The 19,852-nt window shown below is 49.2% G+C and overlaps 1 long non-coding RNA gene across 1 annotated transcript in view; it reads right to left on the bottom strand.

The window, feature by feature from the left end:
- Positions 1-2,270: 2,270 nt before the first annotated feature.
- LOC130362223 (uncharacterized) overlaps positions 2,271-19,852 on the bottom strand; it is a 41,994-nt gene continuing 24,412 nt past the window's right edge. Inside the window, exon 3 of the long non-coding RNA XR_008891326.1 lies at positions 2,271-2,355. This is a non-coding gene — a long non-coding RNA (uncharacterized LOC130362223). The remainder of the gene's footprint in view (positions 2,356-19,852) is intronic.

The following is a 19,852-nucleotide window of genomic DNA, read 5'->3' as shown; positions in this document are numbered from 1 at the left end:
CTACGTAAATTACCCATATGTGGCACTAAAATGTTTCCTTAAGAAAAAAGAAACATCCATAGTAATACAGCTTCATGCACATTTTGGGGTGGGTAACGTACCAAGCCGTTTTTTTTTGTGGCTTCACTATTGTTTATGTGCCTGTTGGTGCTGCGCTGTCTTCCTTCCTGACGTAAACTCCGGCCTCAGCGCAGCAACGCAAGACTCCGCCCACCAATGTCACAAAATGCGGGCTCAAAATTAAACAAAAAAGCCTCCAGAGTACGGATATTCATGGTATGGGATAGTATGTTTTTAATATTTTTTAATTTCTGAGGAGGGTGGATGGGTTGTTGCGGGATAGTTGGAGTGCAGCTATTTAGTGCCAGGCAGGCCAGTCAGCGTGTCACCTGATGCGGTACGCCCCCATCACTCTCTAGCAACGCTACTGGTAATAAAGGGTAGATAAAGAACTTCTGCTATTAACATAAGGGTTTTTCTGCTTTAAAAAAATCCTTTTGTAAGCGGGTTTCCCGGGTTTTGCTTAAAAAATTGTCATGTAAAAGCCATACGTTTGAAAAGAATGATACATTTCCTTCAGATTGTTTTTGCATATTGTCCTCTGCTGTCAGGAAGACATGGTTGTGGTCAGCCCATATAGAAAAGAATGTGCGTGGAATGAATGCTATGTTAGCAGCTACCTTGTGTCTTTCCTGACATGAAAATTTAAGATTGCCGGGAAATTGTAGTCATTTGGAAACCTTTAAAAAAAGAAGCAGAAGTACCCAAATAAAGACTGAAAAGCAGAGATTATCTAAAATCATTGCTTAACTCCTTAAGGGGTTTTCATCAATACTTGCAGCATTGACTTACAAATTTCATGAAAATTTCATGAAAACATTTTTCTAAATTTGAAATTCTCTACTTGTAAGGTAAATTGGCACTCCAAATAAATTACACATTGATTGACAATATGTCTACTTTCTGTTGGCATCATAAAATTGACATGTTTTTACTTTTTGAAGACATTAGAGAGCTTTAGTATAGCAGCAACTTTCCAAATTTTCTTGAAAATTTTTAAATCTGAATTTTCAGGGACTAGATCAATATTGAATTCGATTAGAGAAGCCTTTATAATAGAAATTCCCCATAAATGACTCCATTATAAAAACTGCACTCATTACATTGATCAAAATTATTTTTAGAAAGTTTGTTAACAGGAATAGTAGCAAACTGGACTGGACAAGAAAGGTCTAAATCTCCATTTTCATTGCAGATATTCCAGTTTTATCCAATTTTCTATGTAACACCACAGATATTAACTCAAAAACACAACGTAATATTTTGTGCCCTAATTCTACATTAAGAAATATCACATACATGGCCCTAGTTTGCTACTTGAGTCGATCATAGGCCTCAGACACGAAGGAGCCCCATGTTTGCAGATGCTTTAGGGTGCTAAAACATAGGAAATCCCCCAAATGTGACCCCATTTTGGAAATGTCACCCCTCTAGGAATGTGACAAGGGATGCAGTGAATATTTAGACCCCACAGATGTTTGACACAATTTTGGAATAGTGTGCCATGAAAATTAGAAATTACATTTTTTACACTAAATGCTGATGTAACCCCTAAATTTTTTTTTCTCAAGGGATAAAGGGAGAAAAAGCCCCACACAATTTGTAACAAAATTTCTCTTGAGTATGACAATACCCCATATGTGGTCATAAAGTGCTCTGTGGGTGCACGGCAAGGTTCAGAAGATGACTCTATTTGGCTTTTGGAGAGAAAATTTGGATGGAATCGTTTTTGGGTGCCACATTGCATTTACAAAGCCCCCATGGTGCTCGGTCAGTCTAGACCCCTCATATGTGACCCCATTTTGGAAACCACGCTCCTCAAGAAATGTAATAATAAGTACAGTGAGCATTTACACCCCACATGTGTTTTACACAGTTTTGGAACCGTGGACCATGAAAGGTAGTAGCAGCATCAGCAAGAAATAGCTATCCATTTCCTCCAGGTGTCGTGTTGTTTCAGAGGATAACTTGTTGACTCATTCTCGTTCATCTCAGGAAGTGGAAGAGTCTGACAATATGACATTGAGCCAGATTTTCTCATTGTCTACAGTTACATGGCACAATAGAAATGATCTTCCTAGACAGTCTTTTTCTATCATCTCTGTCTTTGCCACAACTCCCCCTAGTACTAAGCAGAAGGATAGCATTAGCCATGAGGGGAGTTCTGTGAGGACAGTCAGCCTTTTGAGTGTGTTGCAGAGGTGTTGGGGGTGAAATCAATGGTTAAGCATAGCACTAGTTGGTCTGGTGGTAGTAGGGCTGGTGGGGAGATTCTGAGGCATCTTGGTGGATATCCTGAGAGGGAACAAGGAGCCCATAATTAAACAGGGAACAAGGCCGAGGAGTTTCATTATGATGATGTAGTTTTGGACATGACATGGAAAACAAGTGACAAGGAGGTGACGTGTTCATAACAGGAGGGTAGTGTCTGCGATGAAGAGTGGAGCCAAGGAAGGGCCAGAACATCTGTCAAACATACCAGACATAGGCCTGCTGTTATGATCAGCTCAGGACAAGGTGAAGGGGACTCTGCATTTATAGGCTTAAAAGAAATCTGTCAGTAGTAACACCCACACTAACCTTTTACACAGGCTTGTAGCGTGGGTGATGCTGATTAAAACGGTACTCACATTGTGTAGATTCGCCCAGCCGTTCCACCACAAATTGCGTTTCTCTATATATGCCAATGAGGGCCTTGGGGCATGGGCGGAGCTCCGATATGAGCTTCGGAAACCCTGACGTCATCTTCGCCAGGTGGCCGCTGTGCCCGGCTCATCAATATTCATAAACCCCAGGGTGCCCAAAGCTCGGATCAGAGCTCCACCCATGCTCCAAGGCTCTCATTAGCATATATAGAAAAACGCAATTTGTGGCGGAATGGCTGGGCGAATCTACACAATGTGAGTACGATTTTAATCAACATCACCCGCACTACAAGCCTGTGTAACAGGTTCAGTGTGGGTGATACTACTGACAGATTTCCTTTAAGAAAAAAGACATGCAGGGGATGTGCATTAAGAGGAGGAGCACAGTCGTGTGATGGACTTATCTCTATACAGTTTTCTGACATATGTCTTTTCTATTTTTCAAGATGCAGAAAACCAGGTACAGTGCTGTCTTTGCAAATAGAAAGTAAGGCATGTCCAGGACCTGAGTTTAGGAACTATGACTCTATGTAAGCACATGGAGCACCACTACTCCAACACTGCCTTCTGTCCGCTGGCTACAACTTTCACTAGTCCACACTGCCTGCTGTCTGCTTGCTACATCTATCACTAGTTCACCGCTGGTTAAAACTTTGACTAGTTCATTACTGCCTGCATACTGCTGTCTACTGCAATGACAGCTAGTCCACCGCTGCCTGCTGTCTACTGGAAACTACAACTACCATTAGTCCACCATCTATCTGCTGGCTATAACTATCACTAGTCCACCACTGCCTGCTGTCAACTGGCTACAACTAACATTAGGCAAATACTTTCTACTGTCCACTGGCTACTGTAGTTACTACTAGTCCTCCGCTGTAGAATTTTTAGAACGTTTGGAAAAAGCCATTGAATCTTTCTATACCTCTGTGTGCATTTTAATCCCGGAAGGCATCTGCCAACAAAAAGGAATCATAAAGCACTTTTATTTTAATATTAAAAAAGCATGCAAAATCTGCTAGTGTAGTGCGTAGAGATGAGCGAATTTTAGAAAAATCTGATTTGGCCGATTCGCCGAATTTTACCCAAAAAAATGTGTTTCGGCCCGAATTTATTAGTGGCAAATCGCTATTAAAAACGTCTATTTCTGGCCTACAGAGAGCCTCAATAGGGATGGAGAACACTTTGCCTTGCTGAAACACGCATAAAGTGTGTGCTGGGTTAGTGAAATAATATTGTTATTCAGTATGACATGCAGACCAGAGACATCGCTATTAGAATCACTGTCGCAGAGCGGAACAATGACAGAGCCTGGATGTGGCATCAGTATGAGGAGAACATATAGTAGCTGAATGACACATGGTGCAGGTAACAGCAGAATGAGAAGACCACATAGTGGCTGAATGACACAGCGTGGAGGTGGCAATAGCATGAGGAGACCATATATTGGCTGAGTGATACAGCCTGGAGGTGGCGGCAGCATGAGGAGAACATGAAGTGGCTGAATGACACAGCCTGGAGTTGGCGGCAGCCTGATGAGATCACATAGAGGCTGAATGAAACAGCCTGGAATTGGCAGCAACATATAGTGGCTGAATTACACAGTGTGCAGGTGGAAGAACATATAGTGGCTGAATGACAGCCTGGAGTTAGCGGCAGCATGAGGAGACCATATAGTGGCTGAATGACACAGCGTGAAGGTTGAGGCAGCATGAGGAGAACATGTTGTGGCTGAATGACACAGCCTGGAGTTGGCGGCAGCATGAGGAGACCACAAAGTTGCGGAATGACACAGCCTGGAGTTGGCGGCAGCATATGGTGGCCGAATCACACAGCCTGGAGTTTGCGGCAGCATGAGGAGAACATATAGTGGCTGAATGACACAGCCTGGAGTTGGCGGAAGAATGAGGAGACCATATAATGGCTGTTCTCCTCATGCTGCTGCCACCTCTACTCTGTGTCATTCAGTCATTATATGGTCTCCTGATTCTTCCACCAACTTCAGGCTGTGTCATTCAGCCACTTTATTTTCTCTTCATGCTGCTGCCACCTCCACGCTGTGTCATTCAGCCACTACATGTTCTCCTCATGCTGCCGCCACCTCTACTCTGTGTCATTCATATAGTGGCTGAATGACACAGCCTGGAGTTTGCAGCAGCATGAGGAGAACATATAGTGGCTGAATGAGACAGCCTGGAGGTGGTGGAGCATGAGGAGACCTTAAAGTGGTTGAATGACACAGCCTGGAATTGGCAGCAGCATATAGTGGCTGAATGACACAGGGTGCAGGTGTCGGCAGCATGAGGAGAACATATAGTGGCTGAATGACAGCCTGAAGTTGGTGGCAGCAAGAGGAGACCACATAGTGGCTGAATGATACAGCCTGGATTTAGCAGGCAGCATATAGTGGCTGAATGACACAGCCTGGAGTTTGTGGCAGCATGAGGAGAACATATAGCCGCTGAATGAGACAGCCTGGAGGTGGTGGAAGCATGAGGAGACCATAAAGTGGTTGAATGACACAGCCTGGAGTTGGCGGCAGCCTGAGGAGACCACATAGTGGCTGAATGACACAGCCTGGAATTGGCAGCAGCATATAGTGGCTGAATGACACAGTGTGCAGGTGTCGGCAGCATGAGAACATATATTGGCTGAATGACAGCCTGGAGTTGGCGGCAGCAGGAGGAGAGCACATAGTGGCTGAATGACACAGCCTGGATTTAGCGGGCAGCATATAGTGGCTGAATGACACAGCCTGGAATGTGTGGCAGCATGAGGAGAACATGTAGTGCCTGAATAAGACAGCTTGGAGGTGGCGGCAGCATGAGGAGAACATGAAGTGGCTGAATGACACAGCCTGAAGTTGGCTGCAGCCTGATGAGATCAGATAGAGGCTGAATGAAACAGCCTGGAATTGGCAGCAACATATAGTGGCTGAATGACACAGTGTGCAGGTTACGGCAGCATGAGGAGAACATATAGTGACTGAATGACAGCCTGGAGTTGGCGGCAGCATGAGGAGACCATATAGTGGCTGAATGACACAACGTGAAGTTGGAGGCAGCATGAGGAGAACATATAGTGGCTGAATGACACAGCCTGGAGTTGGCGGCAGCATGAGGAGACCACAAAGTGGCTGAATGACACAGCCTGGAGTTGGTGGGAGCATATGGTGGCCGAATCACACAGCCTGGAGTTTGCGGCAGCATGAGGAGAACATATATTGGCTGAATGACACAGCCTGGAGTTGGTGGCAGCATGAGGAGACCATATGGTGGCAGAATGACACAGCGTGGAGGTGGCGGCAGCATGAAGAGACCATATATTGGCTGAGTGACAAAGCCTGGAGGTGGCGGCAGCATGAGGAGAACATTAAGTGGCTGAATGACACAGCCTGGAGTTGGCGGCAGCCTGAGGAGACCAAATAGTGGAGAATGACACAGCCTGGAGTTGGCAGAAACATATGGCTTAATGACAGTGGGAGGGTGGTGGCCGCATGAAGAGAACATATAGTGGCTGAATGACAGCCTGGAGTTGGCGGCAGCATGAGGAGACGACACAGTGGCTGAATGACACAGCCTGGAGTTGGCGGCAGCATATGGTGGCTGAATGACACAGTCTGGAGTTGGCGGCAGCATGAGGAGACCATATAGTGGCTGAATGACACAGCCTGGAGTGGGCGGCAGCATGAGGATATCATATAGTGGCTGAATGACACAGCCTGGAGTTGGTGGAAGAATGAGGAGACCATATAATGGCTGTTCTCCTCATGCTGCTGCCACCTCTACTCTGTGTCATTCAGTCATTATATTTTCTCCTGATTCTTCCACCAACTCCAGGCTGTGTCATTCAGCCACTTTATGGTCTCTTCATGCTGCTGACACCTCCACGCTGTGTCATTCAGCCACTACAGGTTCTCCTCATGCTGCCGCCACCTCTACTCTGTGTCATTCATATAGTGGCTGAATGACACAGCCTGGAGTTTGCAGCAGCATGAGGAGAACATATAGTGGCTGAATGAGACAGCCTGGAGGTGGTGGAGCATGAGGAGACCTTAAAGTGGTTGAATGACACAGCCTGGAATTGGCAGCAGCATATAGTGGCTGAATGACACAGGGTGCAGGTGTCGGCAGCATGAGGAGAACATATAGTGGCTGAATGACAGCCTGAAGTTGGCGGCAGCATGAGGAGACCATATAGTGGCTGAATGACACAGCCTGGAGTGGGCGGCAGCATGAGGATATCATATAGTGGCTGAATGACACAGCCTGGAGTTGGTGGAAGAATGAGGAGACCATATAATGGCTGTTCTCCTCATGCTGCTGCCACCTCTACTCTGTGTCATTCAGTCATTATATTTTCTCCTGATTCTTCCACCAACTCCAGGCTGTGTCATTCAGCCACTTTATGGTCTCTTCATGCTGCTGACACCTCCACGCTGTGTCATTCAGCCACTACAGGTTCTCCTCATGCTGCCGCCACCTCTACTCTGTGTCATTCATATAGTGGCTGAATGACACAGCCTGGAGTTTGCAGCAGCATGAGGAGAACATATAGTGGCTGTATGAGACAGCCTGGAGGTGGTGGAAGCATGAGGAGACCATAAAGTGGTTGAATGACACAGCCTGGAATTGGCAGCAGCATATAGTGGCTGAATGACACAGGATACAAGGATACAGGTGTCGGCAGCATGAGGAGATCATATAGTGGCTGAATGACAGCCTGACGTTGGCGGCAGCAGGAAGAGACCACATAGTGCCTGAATGACACAGCCTGGATTTAGCAGGCAGCATATAGTGGCTGAATGAGACAGCCTGGAGGTGGTGGAAGCATGAGGAGACCATAAAGTGGTTGAATGACACAGCCTGGAGTTGGCGGCAGCCTGAGGAGACCACATAGTGGCTGAATGACACAGTCTGGAATTGGCAGCAGCATATAGTGACTGAATGACACAGTGTGCAGGTATCGGCAGCATGAAAACATATAGTGGCTGAATGACAGCCTGGAGTTGGCGGCAGCAGGAGGAGAGCACATAGTGGCTGAATGACACAGCCTGGATTTAGCAGGCAGCATATAGTGGCTGAATGACACAGCCTGGAGTTTGTGACAGCATGAGGAGAACATATAGTGCCTGAATAAGACAGCCTGGAGGTGGTGGAAGCGTGAGGAGACCATATAGTGGCTGAATGACACAACGTGGAGGTAGCAGCAGCATGAAGAGACCATATAGTGGTTAAATGACACAGCCTGGAGTTGGCAGAAGAAGGAGGAGACCATATAATGGCAGAACGACACAGTGTGGAGGTCACGGCAGCATGAGGAGAACATATAGTGGCTGAATGACACAACCTGGAGTTGGCGGCAGCATATAGTGGCTGAATGACACAGCCTGGAGTTTGCAGCAACATGAGGAGAACAAATAGTGGCTGAATGAGACAGCCTGGAGGTGGTAGAAGCATGAAGAGACCATATAGAAGCTGAATGACACAACGTGGAGATGGCACCAGCATAAGGAGACCATATAGTGGCTGAATGACACAGCCTGGAATGGCGGAAGAATGAGGAGACCATATAATGGCTGAATGACACAGCCTGGAGTTGGAAGCAGCATATTGTGGTGGAATGACACAGCCTGGAGTTTGTGGCAGCATGAGGAGAATACATTGTGGCTGAATGACACAGCGTGGAGGTGGCGGCAGCATGAAAAGAACATTTTTAATTGCTGAATGACACAGCCTGGAGTAGGCGGCAGCATGAGGAGACTACAGAGTGGCTGAAGGAAACAGCCTGGAGTTGGCGGCAGCATATAGTGGCTTAATGACACAGCTTAGAGTTTGAGGCAGCATGAGAAAAACATATAGTGGCTGAATGAGACAGATTGGAGGTGGTGGAAGCATGAGGAGACCATATAATGGCTGAATGACACAGCATGGAGGTGGCGGCAGAATGAGGAGAACATATAGTGGCTGAATGACACAGCCTGAAGCAGGCGACAGCATGAGGAGACCACATAGTGGCTGAATGACACAGCCTGGGGTTTCTGGCAGCATGAGGAGAACATGTTGTGGCTAAATGACATAGCGTGGAGATGGCGGCAGCCTGAGGAGGCCATATAGTGGCTGAATTACAAAGCGTGGAGGTGGCGGCAGCATGAAGAGAACATATAGTTGCTGAATGACACAGCCTGGAGTTGGCAGCAGCATGAGAAGACCACCTTGTGGCTGAATGACACAGCCTGGAATTGGTAACAGCATATAGAGGCTGAATGACAGCCTGGAGTTGGCGGCAGCAGGAGGAGAGCACATAGTGGCTGAATGACACAGCCTGGATTTAGCAGGCAGCATATAGTGGCTGAATGACACAGCCTGGAGTTTGTGACAGCATGAGGAGAACATATAGTGCCTGAATAAGACAGCCTGGAGGTGGTGGAAGCGTGAGGAGACCATATAGTGGCTGAATGACACAACGTGGAGGTAGCAGCAGCATGAAGAGACCATATAGTGGTTAAATGACACAGCCTGGAGTTGGCAGAAGAAGGAGGAGACCATATAATGGCAGAACGACACAGTGTGGAGGTCACGGCAGCATGAGGAGAACATATAGTGGCTGAATGACACAACCTGGAGTTGGCGGCAGCATATAGTGGCTGAATGACACAGCCTGGAGTTTGCAGCAACATGAGGAGAACAAATAGTGGCTGAATGAGACAGCCTGGAGGTGGTAGAAGCATGAAGAGACCATATAGTAGCTGAATGACACAGTGTGGAGATGGCACCAGCATAAGGAGACCATATAGTGGCTGAATGACACAGCCTGGAATGGCGGAAGAATGAGGAGACCATATAATGGCTTAATGACACAGCCTGGAGTTGGAAGCAGCATATTGTGGTGGAATGACACAGCCTGGAGTTTGTGGCAGCATGAGGAGAATATATTGTGGCTGAATGACACAACGTGGAGGTGGCGGCAGCATGAAAAGAACATTTTTAATTGCTGAATGACACAGCCTGGAGTAGGCGGCAGCATGAGGAGACTACAGAGTGGCTGAATGAAACAGCCTGGAGTTGGCGGCAACATATAGTGGCTTAATGACACAGCTTAGAGTTTGAGGAAGCATGAGATAAACATATAGTGGCTGAATGAGACAGATTGGAGGTGGTGGAAGCATGAGGAGACCATATAATGGCTGAATGACACAGCATGGAGGTGGCGGCAGAATGAGGAGAACATATAGTGGCTGAATGACACAGCCTGAAGCAGGCGACAGCATGAGGAGACCACATAGTGGCTGAATGACACAGCCTGGGGTTTCTGGCAGCATGAGGAGAACATGTTGTGGCTAAATGACATAGCGTGGAGATGGCGGCAGCCTGAGGAGGCCATATAGTGGCTGAATTACAAAGCGTGGAGGTGGCGGCAGCATGAAGAGAACATATAGTTGCTGAATGACACAGCCTGGAGTTGGCAGCAGCATGAGAAGACCACCTTGTGGCTGAATGACACAGCCTGGAATTGGTGACAGCATATAGAGGTTGAATGACAGAGCCTGGAGTTTGTGGCAGCATGAGGAGAACATATAGTGGCTGAATGACACAGCCTGGAATTGGCAGCAGCATATAGTGGCTGAATGACACAGTGTGCAGGTGTCGGCAGCATGAGAACATATATTGGCTGAATGACAGCCTGGAGTTGGCGGCAGCAGGAGGAGAGCACATAGTGGCTGAATGACACAGCCTGGATTTAGCGGGCAGCATATAGTGGCTGAATGACACAGCCTGGAATTTGTGGCAGCATGAGGAGAACATGTAGTGCCTGAATAAGACAGCCTGGAGGTGGCGGCAGCATGAGGAGAACATGAAGTGGCTGAATGACACAGCCTGAAGTTGGCGGCAGCCTGATGAGATCAGATAGAGGCTGAATGAAACAGCCTGGAATTGGCAACAACATATAGTGGCTGAATGACACAGTGTGCAGGTGACGGCAGCATGAGGAGAACATATAGTGACTGAATGACAGCCTGGAGTTGGCGGCAGCATGAGGAGACCATATAGTGGCTGAATGACACAACGTGAAGTTGGAGGCAGCATGAGGAGAACATATAGTGGCTGAATGACACAGCCTGGAGTTGGCGGCAGCATGAGGAGACCACAAAGTGGCTGAATGACACAGCCTGGAGTTGGCGGCAGCATATGGTGGCCGAATCACACAGCCTGGAGTTTGCGGCAGCATGAGGAGAACATATATTGGCTGAATGACACAGCCTGGAGTTGGCGGCAGCATGAGGAGACCATATGGTGGCAGAATGACACAGCGTGGAGGTGGCGGCAGCATGAAGAGACCATATATTGGCTGAGTGACAAAGCCTGGAGGTGGCGGCAGCATGAGGAGAACATTAAGTGGCTGAATGACACAGCCTGGAGTTGGCGGCAGCCTGAGGAGACCAAATAGTGGAGAATGACACAGCCTGGAGTTGGCAGAAACATATGGCTTAATGACAGTGTGAGGGTGGTGGCCGCATGAAGAGAACATATAGTGGCTGAATGACAGCCTGGAGTTGGCGGCAGCATGAGGAGGCCACATAGTGGCTGAATGACACAGCCTGGAATTGGCAGCAGCATATAGTGGCTGAATGACTGTTACGCCGAGCGCTCCGGGTCCCTGCTCCTCCCCGGAGCGCTCACGGCGTCTCTCTCCCTGCAGCGCCCCGGTCGGTCCCGCTGACCGGGAGCGCTGCACTGACATGGCCGTCGGGGATGCGATTCGCACAGCGGGACGCGCCCGCTCGCGAATCGCATCCCAAGTCACTTACCCGTCCCGGTCCCCTGCTGTCATGTGCTGGCGCGCGCGGCTCCGCTCTCTAGGGCGCGCGCGCGCCAGCTCTCTGAGACTTAAAGGGCCAGTGCACCAATGATTGGTGCCTGGCCCAATAAGCTTAATTGGCTTCCACCTGCTCCCTGGCTATATCTGCTCACTGCCCCTGCACTCCCTTGCCGGATCTTGTTGCCTTGTGCCAGTGAAAGCGTTTAGTGTTGTCCAAGCCTGTGTTACCTGAACTCTTGCTATCCATCTTGACTACGAACCTTGCCGCCTGCCCCGACCTTCTGCTACTTCTGACCTTGCCTCTGCCTAGTCCTTCTGTCCCACGCCTTCTCAGCAGTCAGCGAGGTTGAGCCGTTGCTAGTGGATACGACCTGGTTGCTACTGCCGCAGCAAGACCATCCCGCTTTGCGGTGGGCTCTGGTGAACACCAGTAGCCTCTTAGAACCGGTCCACCAGCACGGTCCACGCCAATCCCTCGCTGACACAGTGGATCCACAACCTGTAAGCCGAATCGTGACAATGACACAGTGTGCAGGTGTCGGCAGCATGAGAACATATATTGGCTGAATGACAGCCTGGAGTTGGCGGCAGCAGGAGGAGAGCACATAGTGGCTGAATGACACAGCCTGGATTTAGCGGGCAGCATATAGTGGCTGAATGACACAGCCTGGAATTTGTGGCAGCATGAGGAGAACATGTAGTGCCTGAATAAGACAGCCTGGAGGTGGCGGCAGCATGAGGAGAACATGAAGTGGCTGAATGACACAGCCTGAAGTTGGCGGCAGCCTGATGAGATCAGATAGAGGCTGAATGAAACAGCCTGAAATTGGCAGCAACATATAGTGGCTGAATGACACAGTGTGCAGGTGATGGCAGCATGAGGAGAACATATAGTGACTGAATGACAGCCTGGAGTTGGCGGCAGCATGAGGAGACCATATAGTGGCTGAATGACACAACGTGAAGTTGGAGGCAGCATGAGGAGAACATATAGTGGCTGAATGACACAGCCTGGAGTTGGCGGCAGCATGAGGAGACCACAAAGTGGCTGAATGACACAGCCTGGAGTTGGCGGCAGCATATGGTGGCCGAATCACACAGCCTGGAGTTTGCGGCAGCATGAGGAGAACATATATTGGCTGAATGACACAGCCTGGAGTTGGCGGCAGCATGAGGAGACCATATGGTGGCAGAATGACACAGCGTGGAGGTGGCGGCAGCATGAAGAGACCATATATTGGCTGAGTGACAAAGCCTGGAGGTGGCGGCAGCATGAGGAGAACATTAAGTGGCTGAATGACACAGCCTGGAGTTGGCGGCAGCCTGAGGAGACCAAATAGTGGAGAATGACACAGCCTGGAGTTGGCAGAAACATATGGCTTAATGACAGTGTGAGGGTGGTGGCCGCATGAAGAGAACATATAGTGGCTGAATGACAGCCTGGAGTTGGCGGCAGCATGAGGAGACGACACAGTGGCTGAATGACACAGCCTGGAGTTGGCGGCAGCATATGGTGGCTGAATGACACAGTCTGGAGTTGGCGGCAGCATGAGGAGACAATATAGTGGCTGAATGACACAGCCTGGAGTGGGCGGCAGCATGAGGATATCATATAGTGGCTGAATGACACAGCCTGGAGTTGGTGGAAGAATGAGGAGACCATATAATGGCTGTTCTCCTCATGCTGCTGCCACCTCTACTCTGTGTCATTCAGTCATTATATTTTCTCCTGATTCTTCCACCAACTCCAGGCTGTGTCATTCAGCCACTTTATGGTCTCTTCATGCTGCTGACACCTCCACGCTGTGTCATTCAGCCACTACATGTTCTCCTCATGCTGCCGCCACCTCTACTCTGTGTCATTCATATAGTGGCTGAATGACACAGCCTGGAGTTTGCAGCAGCATGAGGAGAACATATAGTGGCTGAATGAGACAGCCTGGAGGTGGTGGAAGCATGAGGAGACCATAAAGTGGTTGAATGACACAGCCTGGAATTGGCAGCAGCATATAGTGGCTGAATGACACAGGATACAAGGATACAGGTGTCGGCAGCATGAGGAGAACATATAGTGGCTGAATGAGACAGCCTGGAGGTGGTGGAGCATGAGGAGACCTTAAAGTGGTTGAATGACACAGCCTGGAATTGGCAGCAGCATATAGTGGCTGAATGACACAGGGTGCAGGTGTCGGCAGCATGAGGAGAACATATAGTGGCTGAATGACAGCCTGAAGTTGGTGGCAGCAAGAGGAGACCACATAGTGGCTGAATGATACAGCCTGGATTTAGCAGGCAGCATATAGTGGCTGAATGACACAGCCTGGAGTTTGTGGCAGCATGAGGAGAACATATAGCCGCTGAATGAGACAGCCTGGAGGTGGTGGAAGCATGAGGAGACCATAAAGTGGTTGAATGACACAGCCTGGAGTTGGCGGCAGCCTGAGGAGACCACATAGTGGCTGAATGACACAGCCTGGAATTGGCAGCAGCATATAGTGGCTGAATGACACAGTGTGCAGGTGTCGGCAGCATGAGAACATATATTGGCTGAATGACAGCCTGGAGTTGGCGGCAGCAGGAGGAAAGCACATAGTGGCTGAATGACACAGCCTGGATTTAGCGGGCAGCATATAGTGGCTGAATGACACAGCCTGGAATTTGTGGCAGCATGAGGAGAACATGTAGTGCCTGAATAAGACAGCCTGGAGGTGGCGGCAGCATGAGGAGAACATGATGTGGCTGAATGACACAGCCTGAAGTTGGCGGCAGCCTGATGAGATCAGATAGAGGCTGAATGAAACAGCCTGGAATTGGCAGCAACATATAGTGGCTGAATGACACAGTGTGCAGGTGACGGCAGCATGAGGAGAACATATAGTGACTGAATGACAGCCTGGAGTTGGCGGCAGCATGAGGAGACCATATAGTGGCTGAATGACACAACGTGAAGTTGGAGGCAGCATGAGGAGAACATATAGTGGCTAAATGACACAGCCTGGAGTTGGCGGCAGCATGAGGAGACCACAAAGTGGCTGAATGACACAGCCTGGAGTTGGCGGCAGCATATGGTGGCCGAATCACACAGCCTGGAGTTTGCGGCAGCATGAGGAGAACATATATTGGCTGAATGACACAGCCTGGAGTTGGCGGCAGCATGAGGAGACCATATGGTGGCAGAATGACACAGCGTGGAGGTGGCGGCAGCATGAAGAGACCATATATTGGCTGAGTGACAAAGCCTGGAGGTGGCGGCAGCATGAGGAGAACATTAAGTGGCTGAATGACACAGCCTGGAGTTGGCGGTAGCCTGAGGAGACCAAATAGTGGAGAATGACACAGCCTGGAGTTGGCAGAAACATATGGCTTAATGACAGTGGGAGGGTGGTGGCCGCATGAAGAGAACATATAGTGGCTGAATGACAGCCTGGAGTTGGCGGCAGCATGAGGAGACCACACAGTGGCTGAATGACACAGCCTGGAGTTGGCGGCAGCATATGGTGGCTGAATGACACAGTTTGGAGTTGGCGGCAGCATGAGGAGACCATATAGTGGCTGAATGACACAGCCTGGAGTGGGCGGCAGCATGAGGAGATCATATAGTGGCTGAATGACACAGCCTGGAGTTGGTGGAAGAATGAGGAGACCATATAATGGCTGTTCTCCTCATGCTGCTGCCACCTCTACTCTGTGTCATTCAGTCATTATATTTTCTCCTGATTCTTCCACCAACTCCAGGCTGTGTCATTCAGCCACTTTATGGTCTCTTCATGCTGCTGACACCTCCACGCTGTGTCATTCAGCCACTACATGTTCTCCTCATGCTGCCGCCACCTCTACTCTGTGTCATTCATATAGTGGCTGAATGACACAGCCTGGAGTTTGCAGCAGCATGAGGAGAACATATAGTGGCTGAATGAGACAGCCTGGAGGTGGTGGAAGCATGAGGAGACCATAAAGTGGTTGAATGACACAGCCTGGAATTGGATGCAGCATATAGTGGCTGAATGACACAGGATACAAGGATACAGGTGTCGGCAGCATGAGGAGAACATATAGTGGCTGATTGACAGCCTGGCGTTGGCGGCAGCAGGAGGAGACCACATAGTGCCTGAATGACACAGCCTGGATTTAGCAGGCAGCATATAGTGGCTGAATGACACAGCCTGGAGTTTGTGGCAGCATGAGGAGAACATATAGCGGCTGAATGAGACAGCCTGGAGGTGGTGGAAGCGTGAGGAGACCATATAGTGGCTGAATGACACAACGTGGAGGTAGCAGCAGCATGAAGAGACCATATAGTGGTTAAATGACACAGCCTGGAGTTGGCAGAAGAAGGAGGAGACCATATAATGGCAGAACGACACAGTGTGGAGGTCACGGCAGCATGAGGAGAACATATAGTGGCTGAATGACACAACCTGGAGTTGGCGGCAGCATATAATGGCTGAATGACACAGCCTGGAGTTTGCAGCAACATGAGGAGAACAAATAGTGGCTGAATGAGACAGCCTGGAGGTGGTAGAAGCATGAAGAGACCATATAGAAGCTGAATGACACAACGTGGAGATGGCACCAGCATAAGGAGACCATATAGTGGCTGAATGACACAGCCTGGAATGGCGGAAGAATGAGGAGACCATATAATGGCTGAATGACACAGCCTGGAGTTGGAAGCAGCATATTGTGGTGGAATGACACAGCCTGGAGTTTGTGGCAGCATGAGGAGAATATATTGTGGCTGAATGACACAGCGTGGAGGTGGCGGCAGCATGAAAAGAACATTTTTAATTGCTGAATGACACAGCCTGGAGTAGGCGGCAGCATGAGGAGACTACAGAGTGGCTGAATGAAACAGCCTGGAGTTGGCGGCAGCATATAGTGGCTTAATGACACAGCTTAGAGTTTGAGGCAGCATGAGAAAAACATATAGTGGCTGAATGAGACAGATTGGAGGTGGTGGAAGCATGAGGAGACCATATAATGGCTGAATGACACAGCATGGAGGTGGCGGCAGAATGAGGAGAACATATAGTGGCTGAATGACACAGCCTGAAGCAGGCGACAGCATGAGGAGACCACATAGTGGCTGAATGACACAGCCTGGGGTTTCTGGCAGCATGAGGAGAACATGTTGTGGCTAAATGACATAGCGTGGAGATGGCGGCAGCCTGAGGAGGCCATATAGTGGCTGAATTACAAAGCGTGGAGGTGGCGGCAGCATGAAGAGAACATATAGTTGCTGAATGACACAGCCTGGAGTGGGCGGCAGCATGAGGAGATCATATAGTGGCTGAATGACACAGCCTGGAGTTGGTGGAAGAATGAGGAGACCATATAATGGCTGTTCTCCTCATGCTGCTGCCACCTCTACTCTGTGTCATTCAGTCATTATATTTTCTCCTGATTCTTCCACCAACTCCAGGCTGTGTCATTCAGCCACTTTATGGTCTCTTCATGCTGCTGACACCTCCACGCTGTGTCATTCAGCCACTACATGTTCTCCTCATGCTGCCGCCACCTCTACTCTGTGTCATTCATATAGTGGCTGAATGACACAGCCTGGAGTTTGCAGCAGCATGAGGAGAACATATAGTGGCTGAATGAGACAGCCTGGAGGTGGTGGAAGCATGAGGAGACCATAAAGTGGTTGAATGACACAGCCTGGAATTGGATGCAGCATATAGTGGCTGAATGACACAGGATACAAGGATACAGGTGTCGGCAGCATGAGGAGAACATATAGTGGCTGATTGACAGCCTGGCGTTGGCGGCAGCAGGAGGAGACCACATAGTGCCTGAATGACACAGCCTGGATTTAGCAGGCAGCATATAGTGGCTGAATGACACAGCCTGGAGTTTGTGGCAGCATGAGGAGAACATATAGCGGCTGAATGAGACAGCCTGGAGGTGGTGGAGACATGAGGAGACCATAAAGTGGTTGAATGACACAGCCTGGAGTTGGCGGCAGCCTGAGGAGACCACATAGTGGCTGAATGACACAGCCTGGAATTGGCAGCAGCATATAGTGGCTGAATGACACAGTGTGCAGGTATCGGCAGCATGAAAACATATAGTGGCTGAATGACAGCCTGGAGTTGGCGGCAGCAGGAGGAGAGCACATAGTGGCTGAATGACACAGCCTGGATTTAGCAGGCAGCATATAGTGGCTGAATGACACAGCCTGGAGTTTGTGACAGCATGAGGAGAACATATAGTGCCTGAATAAGACAGCCTGGAGGTGGTGGAAGCGTGAGGAGACCATATAGTGGCTGAATGACACAACGTGGAGGTAGCAGCAGCATGAAGAGACCATATAGTGGTTAAATGACACAGCCTGGAGTTGGCAGAAGAAGGAGGAGACCATATAATGGCAGAACGACACAGTGTGGAGGTCACGGCAGCATGAGGAGAACATATAGTGGCTGAATGACACAACCTGGAGTTGGCGGCAGCATATAATGGCTGAATGACACAGCCTGGAGTTTGCAGCAACATGAGGAGAACAAATAGTGGCTGAATGAGACAGCCTGGAGGTGGTAGAAGCATGAAGAGACCATATAGAAGCTGAATGACACAACGTGGAGATGGCACCAGCATAAGGAGACCATATAGTGGCTGAATGACACAGCCTGGAATGGCGGAAGAATGAGGAGACCATATAATGGCTGAATGACACAGCCTGGAGTTGGAAGCAGCATATTGTGGTGGAATGACACAGCCTGGAGTTTGTGGCAGCATGAGGAGAATACATTGTGGCTGAATGACACAGCGTGGAGGTGGCGGCAGCATGAAAAGAACATTTTTAATTGCTGAATGACACAGCCTGGAGTAGGCGGCAGCATGAGGAGACTACAGAGTGGCTGAAGGAAACAGCCTGGAGTTGGCGGCAGCATATAGTGGCTTAATGACACAGCTTAGAGTTTGAGGCAGCATGAGAAAAACATATAGTGGCTGAATGAGACAGATTGGAGGTGGTGGAAGCATGAGGAGACCATATAATGGCTGAATGACACAGCATGGAGGTGGCGGCAGAATGAGGAGAACATATAGTGGCTGAATGACACAGCCTGAAGCAGGCGACAGCATGAGGAGACCACATAGTGGCTGAATGACACAGCCTGGGGTTTCTGGCAGCATGAGGAGAACATGTTGTGGCTAAATGACATAGCGTGGAGATGGCGGCAGCCTGAGGAGGCCATATAGTGGCTGAATTACAAAGCGTGGAGGTGGCGGCAGCATGAAGAGAACATATAGTTGCTGAATGACACAGCCTGGAGTTGGCAGCAGCATGAGAAGACCACCTTGTGGCTGAATGACACAGCCTGGAATTGGTAACAGCATATAGAGGCTGAATGACAGCCTGGAGTTGGCGGCAGCAGGAGGAGAGCACATAGTGGCTGAATGACACAGCCTGGATTTAGCAGGCAGCATATAGTGGCTGAATGACACAGCCTGGAGTTTGTGACAGCATGAGGAGAACATATAGTGCCTGAATAAGACAGCCTGGAGGTGGTGGAAGCGTGAGGAGACCATATAGTGGCTGAATGACACAACGTGGAGGTAGCAGCAGCATGAAGAGACCATATAGTGGTTAAATGACACAGCCTGGAGTTGGCAGAAGAAGGAGGAGACCATATAATGGCAGAACGACACAGTGTGGAGGTCACGGCAGCATGAGGAGAACATATAGTGGCTGAATGACACAACCTGGAGTTGGCGGCAGCATATAATGGCTGAATGACACAGCCTGGAGTTTGCAGCAACATGAGGAGAACAAATAGTGGCTGAATGAGACAGCCTGGAGGTGGTAGAAGCATGAAGAGACCATATAGAAGCTGAATGACACAACGTGGAGATGGCACCAGCATAAGGAGACCATATAGTGGCTGAATGACACAGCCTGGAATGGCGGAAGAATGAGGAGACCATATAATGGCTGAATGACACAGCCTGGAGTTGGAAGCAGCATATTGTGGTGGAATGACACAGCCTGGAGTTTGTGGCAGCATGAGGAGAATACATTGTGGCTGAATGACACAGCGTGGAGGTGGCGGCAGCATGAAAAGAACATTTTTAATTGCTGAATGACACAGCCTGGAGTAGGCGGCAGCATGAGGAGACTACAGAGTGGCTGAAGGAAACAGCCTGGAGTTGGCGGCAGCATATAGTGGCTTAATGACACAGCTTAGAGTTTGAGGCAGCATGAGAAAAACATATAGTGGCTGAATGAGACAGATTGGAGGTGGTGGAAGCATGAGGAGACCATATAATGGCTGAATGACACAGCATGGAGGTGGCGGCAGAATGAGGAGAACATATAGTGGCTG

This window comes from Hyla sarda, chromosome 3 (genome assembly GCF_029499605.1).
Source record: "Hyla sarda isolate aHylSar1 chromosome 3, aHylSar1.hap1, whole genome shotgun sequence".
NCBI lineage: Eukaryota > Metazoa > Chordata > Amphibia > Anura > Hylidae > Hyla > Hyla sarda.
The sequence above is the reverse complement of the archived record's forward strand: the minus strand, read 5'-3'. Positions and strand labels throughout refer to the sequence as shown.